At 35.5% G+C, this 21117-nt stretch overlaps 1 long non-coding RNA gene and 1 pseudogene across 1 annotated transcript; both read left to right on the top strand.

Moving 5' to 3' along the window:
* Positions 1-411: 411 nt before the first annotated feature.
* LOC136200924 (pentatricopeptide repeat-containing protein At2g17140-like) lies at positions 412-12250 on the top strand (annotated as a pseudogene).
* A 6896-nt stretch (positions 12251-19146) lies between these two features.
* LOC136200870 (uncharacterized) lies at positions 19147-20710 on the top strand. The gene is made up of 2 exons (XR_010673578.1): positions 19147-19598; positions 20461-20710. It is a non-coding gene; the product is annotated as an uncharacterized lncRNA (long non-coding RNA).
* Positions 20711-21117: the final 407 nt, after the last annotated feature.

Here is a 21117-nt window from a genome sequence, read left to right as displayed (position 1 = left end):
AAATTTGATTTTCATGCTATTATTATCTTCATTGAAAAACTATACCACAATCTTATACATGTAGATTATTATCTCTAAATGAATTTCTTTAAGAACACATAAAAAAATCAATAGGTTTCTTTTTTAATATCATATGATATAAAATATTGTGCTAAATTTTGATAAGATGTTATAATATATAGTTTTTTTTTTTTTGTAAAATAATATTTAGATACTAATTATATATAAGTGCCTTATTGCAAATTAAAATGATATAACGCAAAGAACTAGATATATAATGGTCATATGTTAATAATATTTTATAAACATGTTTTAGTAAAATTGTGTTTATGAAAACTTTAATTGTTGGGATCCCAAAAATAAAATTTCAATTTGATTCACTGGATCGATCGAAAATGGAAAATTAATTGAAATGAGAAAAAAAGGCATTTGAAGATGATATCTCCCGCCATTAGGAAAAGATGGATTCAACAACCAAACTTAGAAGAGCTCTCCTCAAAAACACCCAAAACCCAAAACTCGCATGGCACCTTTTCAAGCGCATTATATCTCTACCCATCTCATCAACCACCACCCTTCTCAATCAATACCTATTATTGCCCGTATCCTCATTCGCGCCAAAAATGTTTACTGAACTCGATCATCTTCAACAACTTCTTCTTAATTCACACTTTTTTCAAATTTTGGATCCTTCCCTCGAACACCTTGTTGCCGTTCTAGCTAAATCGGTTTTCTTGATAAGGCTATTTCCCTCTTCGAGTCCGTCTGATACCAATTCCCCGGAAACCCGCCTTCTATATATTTATATAATGCTCTCTTCAAAACTTGCATCAAAGATAATCGTCTAGATTTTGTGTCGTGGTTGTATAAAGATTTGTTTGTTTCTGGGGTATCTCCTGACGCTTACACTTTCAATCTTTTGATTGGTTTGCTATGTGATTCTGGTCATTTGGACGATGCACAGGACTTATTCGACAAAATGCCCGACAAAGGCTGTACACGTAATGAGTTCAGTTTTGGAATTTTGGTTCGTGGGTACTGCAGAGCTGGGCTTACTAGCAAAGGTTTGGAGCTTGTGACTCAAATGAGGACTTTGAGGTTTCTGCCAAATAGGGTTGTGTATAATACCTTGATTTCTAGTTTTTGTGGTGACGATAAGACGCATGATGCTGAAAAATTGGTGGACATGATGAGAGAGGATGGTTTGGTTCCAGATGTGGTGACCTTCAATTGTAGGATATTATCTCTTTGTAAAAATGGTAAGATTCTTGAAGCCTCCAGAATTTGCAGAGATATGCAATTTGATGAGGGATTAGGGCTGCCTCGGCCTAATGTCATAACCTACAAATTGATTCTGTTGGGATTTTTCAAGGAAGGATTGTTAGAGGAAGCCAATACTTTGGTTGATGCTATGAAAAGAAATGGTCACTTGATGGACTTAGAGAGTTACAATATTTGGCTGTTAGGTTTGGTCAGGAGTGGGAAGCTCTTGGAGGCTCAGTTAGTTCTCAAAGAGATTATTGATATTGGCATGATTCCTAATATATATTCTTATAATATTATTATGGATGGGTTATGCAAAAATGGGACGCTCTCTGGTGCAAGAATGCTTATGGGTCTTATGGTACCTAATGGTATATCACCAGACATAGTAACTTACAGCACTTTACTTCACGGCTACTGTAGTAAGGGAATGGTACGAGAAGCTCATAATGTTCTGCATGATATGACAAGAAATCATTGCTTCCCAAATACTTATACCTGTAACATTTTGCTACACAGTTTATGGAAGGAGGGCAGAACATCAGAAGCAGAAGAGTTGCTGCAAAAGATGAATGAGAAGGGCTATGGTGTGGATACTGTGACCTGCAATATTGTAATTGATGGTCTATGCAGTAATGGACAATTGGACAAGGCAATTGAAATTGTAAGTGGGATGTGGATCCATGGAAGTGCAGCTCTGGGAAATTTGGGGAACTCATTTGTTGGCCTAGTTGATAATAGTAATAGCAGAAAGAAATGCTTGCCTGATTTGATCACATATTCAACCATAATTAATGGTTTATGCAAAGCTGGGAGGCTAGATGATGCTAAAAAGAAGTTCATTGAGATGAAAGGGAAGAACTTGCAGCCTGATTCAGCAGTTTATGATACCTTCGTACATAGTTTCTGCAGAGAAGGGAAGATATCATCTGCATTTCGAGTGCTGAAGGACATGGAGAAACAAGGCTGCAACAAGACCCTACAAACATATAATTCATTGATATTGGGTTTAGGAAGTAAAAACCAAATATTTGAAATTTACGGATTGATTGATGAAATGAAGGAAAAGGGGGTTTCTCCTAATGTTTATACATATAACCACATTCTTAACTGTCTTTGTGAAGGAGGGAGAATTAAAGATGCCCCTTCTGTTTTAGATGAGATGCTGAAAAAGGGAATTTCCCCAAACATTTATTCCTTTGAAATATTAATTAAAGCATTCTGTAGGGCTTCCAATTTCAAAGAAGCACATGAGGTATTTGAGATAGCTCTAAATGTGTGTGGCCACAAGGAAGCCCTGTATAGTTTAATGTTCAATGAACTTCTTCTTGGAGGGGTTTGCTGAAGCAAAGGCAATATTTGAAACTGCCTTAGATAGATCCTTCTGTGTGGGGAACTTTCTCTATAAAGATCTCATTGACAGACTTTGCAAGGACAAAAAGTTGGAAGTTGCCAATGGTGTTTTACATAAGTTGATTGACAAAGGATATCAGTTTGATCCTGCATCATTCATGCCAGTGATTGATGGCTTTAGTAAAATAGGAAATAAGCACGAGTCAAATGAACTTGCCGAGAGGATGATGGAAATGGCTTCAGAAACTAAGGTGGAAAATAAGACCTACTATGCAAGAAAGTCCATCTCTAGTAATAAAAATAAGGATGGAGGAAATAATTGGCAGACCATAGTGCACAGGTATTTCAATAAAAGTTATTTTAATTGCATATGATGGATATCATGTACTTTCTTCTTGGTTCTCTTTAATTTCACTTCTTGTGATTTGTTGGTGCTAAACTTCAAATAGGTGAGGTCTATTAACCTCAAATATTTTGCCGCTTACAAGAGCCCATTAAACTGCTTCATTCCTTTTAGTTATATACTCCTAGAGACTGCATACATAGAGAGTTATAGAGTTTGCTAAAATCTATTTCACTACCTCATCTATATCTGCTTATATCTACATGTTCTCTACTCTTGCAACTTCAATATGCTCAATCTTTGATACCCCTTGAATTTTCTGGTATATAATGAATATCCACAACTTCGATGGTGTTATCTCTGTCTTTTTAGGAATGCACTCTTATCTGAGCATTTGTTGTAATTCTGCATATCTTACCATTCTTGCGTTTCTATGCGAGGAACTGGGTTTTCATTGACATAGAATATTTATTAAGTTGCTGATTTTATCACTGTGTATGAGCCCCTTTACATCCAGGTGATCTCAACATAAGAACGAACTTGTTCATAGAATCAGAATAAACTATTTCCTACCGAAGTTTGTTTAGATGGATGTACTGTCAATATGCAATGTGATTTCTCAATGCAACTTGCAAGTAATTTTATAAATGTTATTTATCCATATGATGAGTGCGAAACAAAACAAAAATCTGCTGGGAAATATTTCAATCTATCAAGTACTTATTGTTCCGAGCGTTTGTGCCAGAATACTGTTTTCAAGGCTATTCTCTTTCATTCATATTTTACTTTATTATAGCTGTGGAATATTTCCCAATTGTTTTCTTGCACTATTTAGAGTAAAGTCTTCAAAACGTTAGTTAAAGCAATATTCATTCTACTTTTTGATTTTTTTTATAACGTGTGATACCTACAATTTTGCTTCCTTTTCCTTCTCTTTCACAGAGATGATGACAGTCGAATAGCATTGAAAGCTCTTACACGGGTGTTGAAAAGGCTGGGGTCAGGGAAATATATCATGTTTAAAGCAGCAGAAGGATGAGTTCCTTGATTACTGGGATGGGAGTGGTTAAACATTTTGTTGTTGGAACCTCTGTCGTCTAAAGAATGTATTGTTATCTCTCGAAGGTTTTCTCTGAATGCTAAAACTGAGTCTCTGCTTTAAATTTTGGTGTTGGCGCAGCTACATTTTAATTGGTATCTCTTATCATTTCATGAGCCTCTCAGCATCATGAGACTTTGACTGCTCACTTGAGATTCCACCTAAATGATGGACTGTCTTCGACTTGAGAGAGGACTTGCCAAACGGCGAGAGCAGACTTAGTATAACACCCTGGTCCAATATTATGTAGATATCGCTGGCCCAAATCCAACACCTTGAGCCTCACGGCTTTAAAACACGTCTACATGTATTGGATTCACATCTTACTAATAAGCCCTAATCACTCCCTCTCCATTTCCGATGTGGGATTCAGTTTATTCCTGCCCCCATCGCCATCCCTTAGGGCCGCTCCTTGCTTAGGCCTTCTACCCCGGCGCCACCCACTTCGGACCGGGTCGTTACACATTATGCTTAGAACTATGGTTTTGTAGCTGTAGAAGGCGTGCAATTGTAACGAAGCCTCTGGTTTTACCAAATTATGTGCAGGCCCTGGATACTTGGTGTTGGGAAGTGTAGATTGTTATGGTCATCTTATTATCTCAAAATTAGATAGCAATGGTAAAGGTAATGACCTATTTATTTTTGCTTTGTTTGTGGTGCCTTAAATACTTTCCCTATGCGTAATCATGTGACGAGAATATCTAAGAAGGGGACGTGCGGGTAATTTCTATATTTTTATGTCTAAGGTTATATTTTATGGCTTGGAAACTTCAGTTACTGCATACTTCGCGAAGATAGAATTGAAGTTAGGAACTTGGGATAGCACACAGTCAACATCAGCTCTTTGTTTATTTGTAACATGGATGCTAACACAGAATTCAAGAAAGTTCTATGTTTGCTCTTTCCAGCTTAAGTTCTTATATCAATTGTCGTGATTGTAGTCTAGTAAGGAACCATGTTCTAGTGGCACACATTGCTTTCATGCTAAAAGTAGTCAAATGGACAGTCATAAACTTATGCATCCATTGATAGAAGGCTCAAACATAGAGATGGCAATATAAAGGAGAAATATTGGTATATTGATAGATCTTACTAGTCACAGCTTACAATACTATTGAAATAGAAAAGGAAACAAAGATGAACAAGGATAAAATGGATTGAGCTAACCCTCTAAACCACAGGAGAAATGTTCCCTCTCTACTATGTAGAGCCTCTGCAAAAGGCAGCCAAACAATAACCCAAACAATAATCCTTTTGTTCTTCATAACAATAACTAACACAATGACATTTGAAGGGGATTGAACTCCTAACTTTTGATTTTTAAGCCTTGGAAAGTTTTAAAAAAATTTGTCTACTGATTTTATGTATGAGATAAGGTTTCTGGTTTGGAGTACCTATAAATGTGTGCCTATTGAAAATACTGTCTTCCTTTTGGCTCTCTTTAACACTTGTATTTCCATTAATTGAGCTGCATTAATAATGTGTCTTCTGAAATTTTCAGATATTGATAGGCTCACGTATTCAGTATTACCAAGGGACTCAGGTGTAGGAGAAGGTAGCTGGGCAGGGCTCTGTTTCAGTCCAAGACAATGGTCAATGGTACTTGGCTTTTCTAGTACTCCCTCTGTTCCTTTTTACAAGTCATTCTAGCAATTGAGTTTTTTTCCAAAATATAAGTCTTTCTAGTTTTCTAAGAACTTTTAGTATAGTTTTCCGGTCCAAGCATTAAATTTTTTATCTCGGTCCATGTGTTTTTCAAAATTACAAGACTTATTCACCAATCATTACATGAGAGAGATTTTTTTTTTAGTTAACCAATGTAAATTCATTAATTTCACTCTATATTAATTGTATTTCTTAATTTATGTGAAACAACCTAGAATGACTTATATTTTGGAATGGAGTAACATTTATTGAACTCGTAGATATTCAGTTTAGCCATTTCAAATATCTTTTGGATCTGTATCATTAAATCAAAAGGATACTACCACTGAAGCTATATGACTGAATCTATAAAATATTGTGCTGATATTGTCTCCCAGATGATAGATAAACTTGAGGGTGAGATATTTGGGTAATAAAATTGCTCCTATTGCAATTGCTTGCAATTTTCTTCATTGGGTTGCATGATTCTTTTAATTCCACTTTAAAAGTATATTTCAAGCAATGATAATAGCAATTTGTAAATGGTTACTTGGACATTTTTTATCATTACATTGGTAAGGATAGTTGTTGAAATTTCTGCAAATTTGTAACTGCTTTTAGTGGATTATTTTAATATTAAATTTTTTAGTTTTTACCATGGGTTCATGTCCAGTTACCTTTCTGTACAAATTTTTACTAGCTGTGATATTTCTATCTCAAGGTTTGGCCTTATGCATGTAGTTGAAGTTTTTTCCTCTTTCTGATTTTTGCTTTCTTCCTTGATGTCTTCCGCGTACAGGCAGCAGTAGCTCGTAACTTCTGCAAAACCATTCATGTCTATGATCAAGATATTCACTTACGAACTTTAAACACGTAATCTTACTTTTCTCTTCTCCATGTAAAGCACTAAGAACACTCAATAAGCAATGGAACAATAGATGAAGGATATATTGTATTGATTGAACCAAAAATGGAAGGAAGAACAAGGTAGAAAAACCCCACAGGAAGCTTATACTTCCCTCTCTACTCTAGAGCAGAGCCCTGCTAACAGCAGAAAAATACACAAAACAACCTGCTCCAGGCTTCCCTCCCTTACTAGCTTATAACCGAAATCTCCCCTAGGCTGCCAGCTCACCCCCTAGGATAACAAACTTATTCCTGTAATAGCCCTTTACATAACTAACTGCTCATTTAACTTCTGCTGCATCCCTTTTTGTTTTCTTATGCACATAGACCCTCATAACTTTCGGCCCATTAAGATTCTTCCCATTAGGAGCCTGATCCAGGATTTTAGCTCGTCCTCTATCACATTCTGCAGGCATACATTGAGACAAATTCTGGATTAAGCTTGTAGGAAGGTGCTCTTATTATGATCAAGGTGCCATATTTTTGTCCATCTGCATATTCTTCACGGTGGTTTCCATATTTCTATAAGCTTGCATGCAAGATAGAGTATTTGATCATCCATTCTTTGATTGGGACTTGTGTGTTGACTCATTAAAAACCTATAATACCTACTCTTTCATTTCAATTTTACCTAATTTGGTTCCATATTTATTGTATGGTTGGATATTAAGTCTACATAATTTATCTTTCGAGTTGGACTGAAATTTAGCCAACCCTTAACTGCGTTGATTGAAATATCTATATGGAGATACCTGTAATACAACAACAACAAAGCCTTAGTCCCGAAATGATTCGGGGTCGGCTAACATGAACCATCATATAAAACCGTGAAATCAAGTCGTGTCAGCGACACAAATTCGCGCCCTCCACTCCGTCCTATCCACTACCATATTTTCCTCAATTCCCAGTAAACTCATATCACTCTCGATCACCCTCCTCCAAGTTTGCTTAGGTCTTCCCCTACCCCTCACCACTACATCCCTTTGCCACTCTTCGGTTCTCCTAACCGGCGCATCAAGCGCTCTACGTCTCACATGGCCAAACCACCTTAGTCGGTTTTCTCTCATTTTATTCTCAATAGGTGTGACCCCTACTTTTGTCCTAATTATTTCATTACTCACCCGATCCTTTCTCGTATGACCACACATCCATCTCAACATACGCATCTCCGCCACCGACATCTTATGGATATGGCAGTGTTTCGCTGCCCAATACTCCGTACCATATAACAATGCTGGTCTAATTGCCGTCCGGTAGAATTTTCCCTTCAATGTATTAGGCATGCCGGGGTCATAAAGGAAGCCCGTAGCACTCTTCCGCTTCGACCAACCCGCTTTAATCCTATGAGCAACATCTCCATCTACTTCTCCATCCGTTTGGATAATAGATCCTAAATACCGGAAGCAATCCGAGGCCTGAACAACTCTCCCATCTAGGGTGATTGTCCCTGCCTCCCTACTCCTATGACCGCTAAACTTACACTCCAAATATTCTGTCTTACTTCGGCTCAACTTAAAGCCTCTAGATTCTAGAGTTTGTCTCCATAGTTCCAACTTCCTCTCCACTCCTTCTTTCGTCTCATCAACCAACACAATATCATCTGCAAACCTTGATGCACTCCAATCTTAATAGGAAACTCTTCAGTCTTCCCAACACTAGTACGTACACTCGTGCATGCTCTCTCATACATGTCCTTTATGATGTCCTTCATATTTCCGCGAAATGCCTTTCCTTATCAAGGCCCACCAAAGTACTTTCCTTGGTACCTTATCATATGCTTTCTCCAAGCCAATGAAAACCATATGCAAGTCTTTCTTCTTATTTCGATAGTGCTCCATTAATTGTCTCATTAGATGGATGACTTCCATAGTTGATCTTCCCGGCATAAAGCCAAACTGGTTTTCCGAGATCTTCACCGTCCTCCTTAGCCTTTGTTCGATCACTCGCTCCCAAAGTTTCATAGTGTGACTCATTAATTTGATTCCCCGATAGTTGGCACAATCTTGGACATCGCCTTTGTTCTTATACAAAGGGATTGACATACTTTTCCTCCATTCTGATGGCATCTTATTGTTTCTCCAAATTTTGTTGAAGAACGTCGTCAACCATTCGATTCCTCTTTCTGCCAAACATCTCCAAATCTCAATAGGGATGCCATCAGGTCCTGCTGCTTTCTTCAACTTCATCTTACTTAATGCCATTTTGACTTCACCCTTTTGAATTCTCCGCAGGCATTCATGATTTATCATATCGTGATGGATACTTATATCTCCAACATCTTGTCTGCGATCTCCATTAAATAAGTCATCAAAATAGGACATCCATCGTTCCTTGATATCCTTATCTCCAACTAGGACTTTCTGGTCCACATCCTTCACACATTTAACTTTTCCGAGATCTCGCGTCTTCCTATCTCTCATCCGAGCAATTCTATATATGTCTCTTTCCCCTTCTTTCGTATCCAATCTTGTATACAGATCCCGATTCACCTTTGCTCTAGCATCTCGTATGACCTTCTTTACTTCCCTTTTAGCCTCTTTGTATTTTTCGTAGTTCTTGTCACTCCTACATTTCTCCAATATTTTATAGGATTCTCGCTTACTCTTTACTGCTTGTCGTACTTCTTCTGTCCACCAAGATGTGTCCTTACCCGGTGGCATGCTACCTTTAGATTCCCCTAGAACTTCCTTCGCTACTTCCCTTATACTATGCTCCATCTTAGTCCATATCGAATCTATATCTAAATCCATATTACAAGTCCAAATATCTTTTTTGGTCATCTCATCCACAAATTTTTGTTGATTCTCCCCTTGCAATTTCCACCACTTAATCTTAGTCTCTACTTGTGGTGTTTGTTTTCTTATACATTTCCTACTTCGAAAATCAAGCACCACTACTCTATGTTGGGTTGTCGTACTCTCACCAGGGATCACCTTACAATCGATATAACTCTTTCTCCAAGCACTCCTTACTAAGAAGAAGTCAATTTGGCTCGCATTACCGCCACTCCGATAAGTCACTAAGTGGGATGTTCTCTTCATAAACCATGTGTTCATGATACTCAAGTCATAGGCTGATGCGAATTCCAAAATATCATTTCCTGCTTCATTCTTATCTCCAAAACCATACCCTCCATGAACACTCTCAAACCCATCTCGCCTAGAACCCACGTGTCCATTGAGATCACCCCCCAGTACTCAGATCTCATGTGAGAACTATTGTTGATTGATGGCCGATAGAGATTATGAGCTCAATATCAGTATGCAATATAACTGAATAAGAAGTAGCAGCATATGATGATTTCTTATTAATTGGAAATTCATTATTAGACCTGACCTGGTTCTTTTGAATTGGTTTATAATTTACTTCATAGTTACTAATATCTACAATTGTACATCTGTCTTACATTATAGGCTATAGCAAGAGTTTTCTTGCATCATTAAAATGTGTCTATCATCCTCTTTAGTTTTCTTGCATCATTAAAACATATCATTCTGGTTCATATTTATGTGATTAGCGTTTGTATTTTTTATATGTTATTTTTCTCTCAAATATACAAAAGAACCTAATAGAATATCAAGACTAAAAGATGAGATTTTAGTTTACTTTAGCTTATCTTACCATATTGTATAAATTAACCAGGGAGAATTTTGAGATTTAGCTCAAGTACATGGATACTCACTCCTTTTTATGAAGCTCCTGTCTTGACACTTGTCTCTCTTTAGGTTTTGATATTGCAGCTTAATTAATTTTTTTCTCTGCAATACACCCTTGCGGTGGGACCCCTCCCCGGACCCTCGCTCAGCGGGGACGCGTAATGCGACCGGGCCGCCCTTTTTTTTTTTTTTTTACTGATATTGCAGATAACTGGACTTGCATTTTCATCGTTGGACCCGAACTACATGTATATTCAAGGGGTTGATTATGAGGTGATTACCTTGCAAGTATATTAAGCTGACCTTATTTTTTGCATGTGTCTTCTGCTTAATACTTTTAATCTCGCATTGTTTGGCACTTACTGTCATAGTTATCAAAGGGGCATAAAAGTCGCTAGGCTTCAGGCATGTTGCCTGAGAAGCCAAAAGGTAGGCTCTGTTCAAGAGGCGTGCCCCTTTGTGATTTTAGCATCTTGAGTCTTGATGAAAAGTAGTTATTAACTTAGGATTTGGTTGAACTTTATTATTTAGATTTAGAATCTATTAGTATGAATTATGATTATGGAAGAGTTAATAGTTGTATTTCATGCTAGAAGTTATTAATATTATGGATAATCGGATATGATGTCGTATTTGACTATTTGTTGCATTTTAGAAATGTTAATTGTTGTTATTTTATAATTTTATATATTTCTTTGGTGTGCCTTGTGTCGCTTAGGCGCGTGCCTGTACCTTGCGCCTTGGCTCTAGGACCTCCTACTTGCGCCTTTAATAACTATGCTTATTGTTCTTCAGTTTCAATTTAGCCTATCTCAGGATTGTGTCTTTTACTCTTAGTACAATTATCAGTTACTTTTGGACTTTTGATAAACCTTTAATTAATTTCAGTTGAAATTTTCATCAAATATTCTTCTTTTACACTAGATGCTTGAATCATTCAAGGAGATCATCAACAAAACTTTGATGTATAGACAAAAAATTAATATTGGGCGTCAAATTGGCCCCCCTATATTTTGCATAATTGGTCATTTAGGCCTGCCCCTCTACTTCAAATTTGGCCCCCTTGTACTTAAGTTTTTGGGGTTACCTTTCATTGACGGTTCTGAAATTCAAAGACAGTTACAAAATTGAAGCAATGGTAAAATTTGAGAAAAATTAAAGTAGAGGAGTTGGATGTGCCAAAATTGAAATATGGGGGTCAAAGTGACAAATCATGGCATAGAATAAGAATATGAAATGGGGTTAGCATTCATGTGATATGCTGGAAAAAGGGGTGATGGGGAGTCATGGGATAATTAATTAGCGTGGGTCAGATATATATATATATGTATATATATATATATGGAGTAACATATGTCATGCTTACATGTGATTGATTTTCTGCAACAATTACTTAATGTGATAGTACTTATACTAGAATAGAATAATTACAGGTGTTCTGTGGAAATTGGGAAAAGACTGAAAAGGTTTTTTCATTTAGAGGAGATTCAAATTGGCTTGGCTTCACTAAGGTATTCATTTCTATCGAACTCGCTTGCGCGCGCACACACACACAAATGGCTACTAACCTATTTGCGTGCTGCAGTGTTCGAACACTGATGTGCTGAGCGGATGGTGTGATTCGGGTAGCATCTTCGTGGCCGATGTTAGCCGCGCAAAAGAGGGAGAATCATGGAAGGTTTAGGGTATGTATTGACTCATAACTGAATGTTGTAAATTAGCAGCCTTTTTGAAGCAGTTATTATACTAACTCCCTCCCAGTCAAGTCAGCCATCACATTAATGAAACATAACCTCCTATTTCAGCTTTGGGTTTGACCCTTGAAGTTTTTGAGTTTATTCCTGACTTGAGAATGTGGAAGGTGGAGTTTCATCTAGAAATTTGTAACTTTTCGAAATCACAGGACAAAGTCAAAAACTTAGCTTCATGTAATTTATTATTTTGATAATCTTGTCACAATTAATAAAGAAGATTTGATTTTGGATATGAAGCAATTGAATAATGGGAATTGGAAGTTTTCATGGTCAAGCATGGTCAAGGGTTGAAGATAGAAAAATCAATTCAAGGATGGACGGCAAGAGAGAGAAAAAAGGCCCCATTCCTCACCAACTGCTATTAATCACTGTGTTTTCTTCACTAGGGATTTTTCATTTCGTTATCCATATTATTGTCATTTGGATATGGACATCCCAAAGCTCTTCGTTCTTTTATTCCGAGACAAGGATCAAAAAATTTGACTGCACATTTTTTTAATTTTAATATTTTTAATTAAGATCAATTTTAGTCATATATTAAAAAAAAAAAAAAAAACTGATTTGATTGTTATTTAACCTTCACATTATACATTTCAAATAAATTTATCAATAAATTGAAATAATTCTGTAGATATTTTTTGTAACTATATTTGTAATACATTAAGGTTGTTTGTTAGAGGGGATAAAAACACAGGGATAGGGATAAAAAAACTGAGATGAATTATCTCATGTTTGTTTTAGAGATAGGTTGAGAAGATAAGAGAGAGATAAGAGTCTTATCCCTAAAATCCTATATCTAGGAGGGGGTGGTATAAGGAGGTGGGATAAACTCCAACGATTTTAATATGATGGAAAAGTCTATCTTATCCTTCAAATTAATGTTATGTAGTTTAAATAATTTTAAAATAGTAAAATGTGTTATTTTATTTCTATCTCTATCCTACCAACCAAACATGGAATAATAATTCTTAACAATCATATTGTTATCTCAACCATTTATCTTAATCCCTATTCCAACCTTTATCCTTATCCCTATACTAAATATCTTACATATAATGTTAAAAAATTTACATGGGATAACATTTAAACTAGCCTTTTTAAATTTTCTATAATATAAAGTTACAATTGATCCATATTAAAACATATGTTAGGGTCAAATCTTCACTTTACTAAAAATGTTAGAGTCAAATTTATCCCTTTCTATTTTTATTCATTGAATTCAACACATTTATTCATATATATTGTATTAATTATAAAAAAAACATACTGAGTATTTCCATTACATAAATACAAATCTCCTTTATTAACTACATGAAAAAATGTCATCGCCACTTGCTGATGAAGTTACTCGTGTTTTTAAATGAATGTATACATATTTTAGCAATTAGGGAATTAATATATATATATATATAGTTATAATTGATCAGTATTTTAATGTGTTAAAATTATAATTTTCAAAAATTTAACGTGTATAAATAGAAAAAATAGACCTCTCTTGATATTTGTTTTCTCCATATCATTTTAATTGAAAACCTAAACTTATAATCTTATAATTATGATATGCATCATGCATGATGCATGGAAAAGAAGAGTTTAGACCACCATTCATGAAGTTATTTATAAGAGCATATCTACTGGGTGTTACAAGTAGTCACAAGCTTATTACATAAATTAGTAAGTTGCTTACTGAAGCAACAACAGAAGTAAGGGACTGAAAATAAAAAGAAACAGATAAAAGGTAGAAAGTGAAACCCACGAAGGTTTTTTGAGAGCTGAATATGGCGCGTGTAATATGCACTCCATATACAGCACTCAAGAAGCCATCCAAATTTTCAATTAGTGGCAGACAGACCACTGTTCCCATTTTTAAACAATATCCAATTATTTTTATTTTTTAAATCCATCCGTTTACTTCTTATAACAAGGTTTGTTTTCTTTATTAAAAATAAATTATTTTATTTTTTTAAATATCAAATCCTTTATAGTGGAGTGTTTTTTTTTTTGTGGGTGTTACTTGTGCCTACCTGACACCTAATTGTAACAAAGTAAGTTACATCCATAAACTTGCTCTAAGAGCAAGTGTAATGGTTGTGACATGGGTATGTTACAAAGTGATGACAACTCAGCATAGGAAACATCCAAAAAAACATCCCACTATAGCTGATTTTTAGACAAAAGATTAAAAATGTAAGCATAGATGTGTAAAAATGAATGGGACCCTCCACTATCTAATACTTTGGAGTAATTTACAAAGTAAATAAGTCCCTGTGTAATGCACGCGCCATTAAAGGTGCTCTACAAGCCTGCGTGAAACTCACATCTTTCTCTATGCCAATTTGTCTCAAATCCTAATGGGTGTTGCCTCTACAAGTAACTTTTCTAATTTTGTAACAATAAAGTAACTAGGATTCTAATGGTTGGGTGTCACAAATAACAAGCTTGTGACACCCATTAGACTTGCTCTAAGCCACGTCAAAAAAAAAATGGTAATAAATTGAGTTGATTGATGTTACACACACTTGCACACAACAAAAGCCCCACTCCACCAATCAATATATAATACTAATAACAAAATTGAACATTTAGATTTGGATTAGATTAGGAAGATTCTCAAACAATTATTAACTAGATTCTCCTCGTTTAGATAAGATATTTGATTCGTTTTCTAGAAGCACAATCCTTTTGTGGTTAGAGTAACTTAGAGCATCTCCAATATAAATTCTTTACTTTTTTATTTCCAATTTCTATTTTTTTTCCGACCTATTAATATAATTTCTTTCCTATAAGAAACATTACATACTTTATTCCATTTCATCTATAACATTTATTAATATTATAATATATTTTACCTATAAATTTATAAAACTATAATTTTAATAGTTCTCCATTAACTAGGGAACCATCGATTCTTCCCCACTTGTAAGGAAGAATTTCCCTACAATTAGAAAAGACAATAAGGAGGATTGGACTACCAACTCTCCTCAATTCATCATTTCCAACCCTCGATATGTGGAGGGGTGGAGATGTTCTTAGTCATAAGTGGAGTTTTTTTTTTTGACACAATTCTCTCCTAAATAGAAGCAGTTATATTTCTTTAAAGATTATTTCCTAAACAGAATATAGTCAGTTTATTCTTATTCAAATTATGACTCTCCGCATCTATATAAAGGATTTCTCACCCTCTAAATGTACACTTATACTTCTCCAACAATATTACTCTTATTATTTCTATTTTACTCTTTTTTTTTAGATTAGAACTAACTTGAGCGTCAAAGAATCCTTCGTTGGGATCCAACCAATTTTTGTCTTATAAAAACCTTGAAGAATTTTTAAACCGGATCTTCCACGAAGACAGACCCTCAAATGATATTTTTAACATATGTGAACGTGGACCTGAAAAATCTTCATGAGTTCATTAGGTCTTTTTTCAAAATAGAACATTTTTTCAAGGGCAAAGAGTGATCTCTCGACTCTAGACAAGACAAATAATGAGGCAGATAAGAGATGTATGTAGATGGAGCATCCTCCTTAGATGGAGATGTACTAGAAATCTGGATTAAAGGTCCATCGAAAATAAGGATCTCCTAGAGTGTCAAACTAGATTTCCCCATAACAAACAATGCAGTTGAGTATGAGGCTATCATCCGGGGAGCATGAATCCTCGAAGAGATAGGTCAAAAAAAAGTACAAACGCTTAGCGACTCTAGGGTGATTGTGAACCATATAAATAAAAATTACAGAAACCAATGACATTTCCAGGATTTGGTATCTTGAAAGGGTGAGGAAAATACTGTAGAAGTTGGAAGAAATGGGAACCAATTGGCATATTGTTAAGGAAGAAAATGCAAAAACAAACGAATTCGCCAAATTGGTAGCCAGTAAAGATGAATTGAAGCATCTAATTTGTCAGTTCAAAGTTCAAAAGGCACCAATACGGAAAAGAAAGCATCATTACCGGCTGAACATAACAATGAGGATGGGAGAATTACTATTTAGAATATCTAGTCAATATAATCTTACATGAAGATCATGTAGAAGCAAGTCAGATGGTAAGGAAAACATCCAGATATTCATTTTTAAGAGGACAACTTTATAAGAGTCCTTTCAGTCACTTGTGGCTAAAATGTATCATCTTAGAGGAAGGCAATTATGTCTTGTGGGAGTTACATGAGAGAATTAATAGATCTTGTGAAGGATCACAAACATTGGTGTGAAAGTCAAGACTCAATGAATATTTCTAGACAAACATGGAGCAAGACGTTAAATAGCTGATTCAGCAATGTTGCAGCCAGAATAATGCCAGTATATCACGTCTACCAATGTCTAATAAAAATCGAATACTCATATGATGGATTTTCTCCACATGTGGGATAAACCTGGTATAGGCCCTTTCCGAAATCAACGAAACGATGAAAGTTCTTGATTGTGGAAGTGAATCACTTCCTAAGTGGCTTGAAGCTAAAACCTTAGCTAAAATATCATTAGAGAAAACAAGACTTTGTGAGAAACAACATTATAACAAGGTTCAATATGCCTCCACTCTGAGAAATTCAAGAGTTTATGCACCTTTCTCATTGTTAATCGATTCTCCTTAGTGGCCCACCCTAGACGAACGATATGATAGAAGTCACCAATCATATGATAGTCATCAAATTGAAGAAAATATGGAAAGGGAATAACAAGGAACGAGTCAATGAGCCATACAATGTGTTATGGGCTTACCAGATCACTCTTAGAAATGCAACCAGGGATTGGCCTATGGTGCAGAAGCTGTAATACCAATAGAGATCAGGGTACAAAGTGATATATTAGTCTTTTACAATGAGACACACAACGAGATGAGCATGCAGAAACACATTGATATTCTTGAATCCAAAAGTAACTCTCTTGTCGGGCCCTTTTGTTTCTTCTTTGATGTTGTGTCCCCCCATGAGATAGAGCTTCTTCGCGGATCAATTAGCTCTCCCCTTGGTAGCAGGGGTGATTTGGCTCATCCCTTTGAGGTACTTGGTCCCTTTGATGCTGTGACCTATCTAGTTTAAGGGTTGGAACTATGTACCAATAGTTTTTTGCACTAAGAGCATCTCCAATAGAGGATGCCCAAAAGAGTGCCAAAACTTAACACATAATCCAAAAGTATAGTGTTTTATTGTCTCTCTCATCCACATCATTTTTGGCAACTTTTACTTAAAAAATGCTCCATTAGAGGTTGCTTGAAAAGTTGCTATTATGGTCCCACAAATTATTATTTTATTATAAATATTAAACACAAGGCTGCTGATTTTATTATTTCTAGGAGAGGGACCACATATTTTATATTAAAAAATGGTTAAGCAAGGTTGTCAAGAGGTTGCCAAATATTGGCAACTTTCCTTGGCACCCACAATCACTCCAATAGTGGGCACCCTTTAAAAATTGACAAATCTAATACCACATCAGTTGACATTCTTTTGGGTACCCTCTATTGGAGATGCTCTAACGGGAGTAATGCTTGCTTTCATCTGTATTGTGGTTGGTTCGCTTGTGGAACTTGCAAGACTTGTCTTTGCCCTGGGCCACATACGAAGGTTGATCTAATGTGCTCATAGGGTGATACACTACGGTTCGATCAGATTATCATGTCTTATGATCAGGTATAGGTTGTTTAAATAATGGATGCCCCTTCCCGAGATATTGTGTGGTTTTTTGTCATCCCATGTTTCCCTTTGGGTTTCTTCTCTTCAAAGGTGGTAAAAAAATATGGCCATTATCCCTCCGACTATGGGGATTTTTTTCTACTATTGATTTCCCTTTTTCTTCCCTTTTATGCTTTTTTCTGGTTTTTTCCTCCTCGCTTTCTTCAAAATTCGTGAGTTTTGTGATGTCATCATAACAGATGAAGCTCTATCCGATGACCATCAATTCCTAAAATGATAAGGAGGGATTCATGCAACATATTTTCCTAACCAGTTTGCAGGTTGTTTCTTTGGCTAGAGCATCTACGACAACCTCCAAGTTCATCGATTTTACTTGAGAAGACATATGGTGGAAACGGGCAAGATACCCTTATAGTGGTTCGGTTGATCAGTATTTTATATCATTCAAATTAGAGTTGATTCTCTTTTAAGTTTGATGGGCCCCACGAATCGCACGACAACCAAATCTTTCAGTAGGTCGAACAAATCCACGGACTCAGGCTCTAAACCCCATATACCATTTTTGAGCTATACCGACTAAGGTTGTGGGAAAGACCTTACACATAATGAGTCATATTTTTAATAGAGATTGATCATGCTCATAAAGGTAGTATAGTGCATATTTGGATCCTCAATACTCGTGTAGGTCAGTAGCCTAAGGGGTTTCCAGTTCTTAGGGAAGCTGGCCTTAATGATATGCTAGATAAGGGTGGGTCCTATTAGATGCGACTTCCCCCTAGATGGCTCCACCTAACCCTTTCTTATCAATGACTCTCTGGAATCTCGCTTCCTATTCTTTCCTCTGATCGCTTGTGACTCTTTCAGTTATTCTAAACACTCGTTGAGTGTCTAGGCTAGCATGCTCATTTGTCAACTATCCTCCCATTGGGGGGTCTCCTCCCTCCTGTATCTTGCCCATTTCTACAGGGGCGACCTTTGGCGTATGAGGGTTTTTGTGTCTCAATAGATACCATAATCTTCTATTGTCCTCTTGTATGGCCTTTTGTGTTTCCATGTGCCATATTTGTGGAACTTGGAGGCTCTTCATTAGCCTTGTCGAAAAAGAAATGGAATCGTCCTCAGAGTTTGTTTCCATCAGTACATGGTCCTCGAAGTTCAGGTTAACGGTCATTGTGTCTAGCCTTTTTAGCTTAGGTTGCTACCTAGATTCCACTAGTTCTTTAGGGTCGGACCTGTGGGGAGAGGGATTTGTACCATTGTAACATCCGTAGTTTTATATAAGGGTATTTTATTAAACAAAACTTTAGTATTTATTATAATTATACCATTTGGAAATAATTTATTATTATTAAAATTATTATTATTATTGTTTTTATTTTTTTGAACAGATTTTTATTATTGTTATTATTTATAATGGGTCCTATTTCATTATTTATTATTATTATTGTTATTGTTATTATGATTATAATAACAATTAGAATTAGATTAGAATTGGGAGGAGTTGGGCGGAGGAAAGGTGCAGAACAAAAACAAATGCTTTCTTGTGCAGTATTCGATTTCTTTTCCTTTTTACCTTAATTTCATTCATAACTCCATATTTCGGCTATCTCTTGAGACAAAAATTATATCATTAAATTCCTTATTTCGTGAGGAACATTTTGAGACTACTATTAATATTTTTCTGATTGAAAAATATGGTGACCGGAGCGGGTATCTTACACCGTGAAAGTATTAGATCCCGGCCTTTTAGGCGATTTTAATAGTGAATGGAGTGCAATTTTGGACTCCCCTGGTCGTTAGCTATCTCATAATAGTCTCTGCTCGCGATTCCGGCATCTCCGGCGAACTTCCGGCGACTGACCACCGTGCTCCGGTGAAACTCCGGGGAGCCAGTAATGAGTCAGTTAAAACCCGAACAAATTAATTAGCGTTTTGGGACGAGAGGTAAACTTAATTGCTTGTGTTTATATATATTTATCTATTTACGCGATTGTCTATTGATATATTGTCATAGAATAATAAAATAAATGTTGAGTATTTGGTTATCATTTGATTTGTGTTTATGATTTAAGGAGTGAAGTTTTAAATGTTCTCTGTATAGTTGAATTTATTAATATAAGGTATTGTTTCTCTTAAAATCGGGTTGCTCATGTATTTATCTATCAAGATAATTAGTTATGAAATTATACCATGGTAGAAAGGGAACGTATATGAGTTCAGAAGATTATGAATTATGAAATTGTGTTGGATTATGTTTGAGTTAGAACAAAACATAAATAGCTAGCTTAAGTAGATATGTACAATGGTCTGGAGGTTTATTGATACTGTGATCGCATACACCTGTCTTGAAAGAGGAGACGATAGGGTGTTATTAAATTTTGGAGGTACTGTTTCTTGCAAGATTAGACGATAGCAGTATCGTTATAAAAGTACTTATATTATGAAGTCTCAAGGATATGTGTCTTGCAAGAGTAGACGATAACGCATACCTATTTTGATGTTAAACACCATAAGACAATTGAGTATATTTCACTTAGGTCTAGCTGGACCCTTAAAAATAAAGATAATAAATTATAATTTTATTGTTTCAGATAAATCGAGTCACATACGAGATGATACGTTTATATCTTATTCTTGATTGATTGATGGTTGATTGTTTGATTTACTAAATGTTAAGTTAAGAAGCATGAAATTAATTAATTAATTAATTATATATATATATATATATATATATATATATATATATATATAGTTAATTATGTTTATTGAGTAGACAGCTCACCCCTTATCACGTTGAAATTTTCAGGCTAGGTTAAGAGATTCTTCTATTTGCTAGATTTCAGGGTTACCCTGCATTCAGACTGACCAGCACAAGCGTCTCATTCTCATTAGAAATTTTATGGACATTTATTAGGATTTAATGTATTGTTGAAGTGGATTACTTTGTTTAGATTAAGTGAATTTTTATTGATCGATTACATTGTTTTATTGGTTATTGAACCTTTTGAATATTGATTTTTGATAGACATAATAAATAAGGAGGCTTTATTTGATTATGTTGTTGTTTGCATTCAATTATGATAATTCCTTAGATTTCCGTGTGTTTTCAATGTGACCCGGGATGGGGGTTACAACCATTGTCTCTGATTTCTGATGTCGATTCAAGTAAAGTGGGGATTTTTTTTATTATGTTTAATCTACGACGATCGTAATAAATGATGAGAAGTGTGTATAGTTCTACCTGCCTTCATATTGGGTTCGTCGAAATTGTCCGACCTGCCTTCATATATTTTCTACATAAGGTACTAAAATAGGCCTAAGTGTAGAAAATATATATGTAGGCCTCACGTACAAAGCAACACAAATATAGGTTTAACGTTTACAAAATAATACGAATTTAAGTTTAACGTTTACAAAATATATCCAATTAAAACTGTCAAAAAGATATTTTTATTTTTCTAGC

The sequence above is a fragment of the Euphorbia lathyris genome, chromosome 7 (genome assembly GCF_963576675.1).
Source record: "Euphorbia lathyris chromosome 7, ddEupLath1.1, whole genome shotgun sequence".
NCBI classification, from domain to species: domain Eukaryota; kingdom Viridiplantae; phylum Streptophyta; class Magnoliopsida; order Malpighiales; family Euphorbiaceae; genus Euphorbia; species Euphorbia lathyris.
This window is presented reverse-complemented; position numbering and strand designations above follow the sequence as displayed.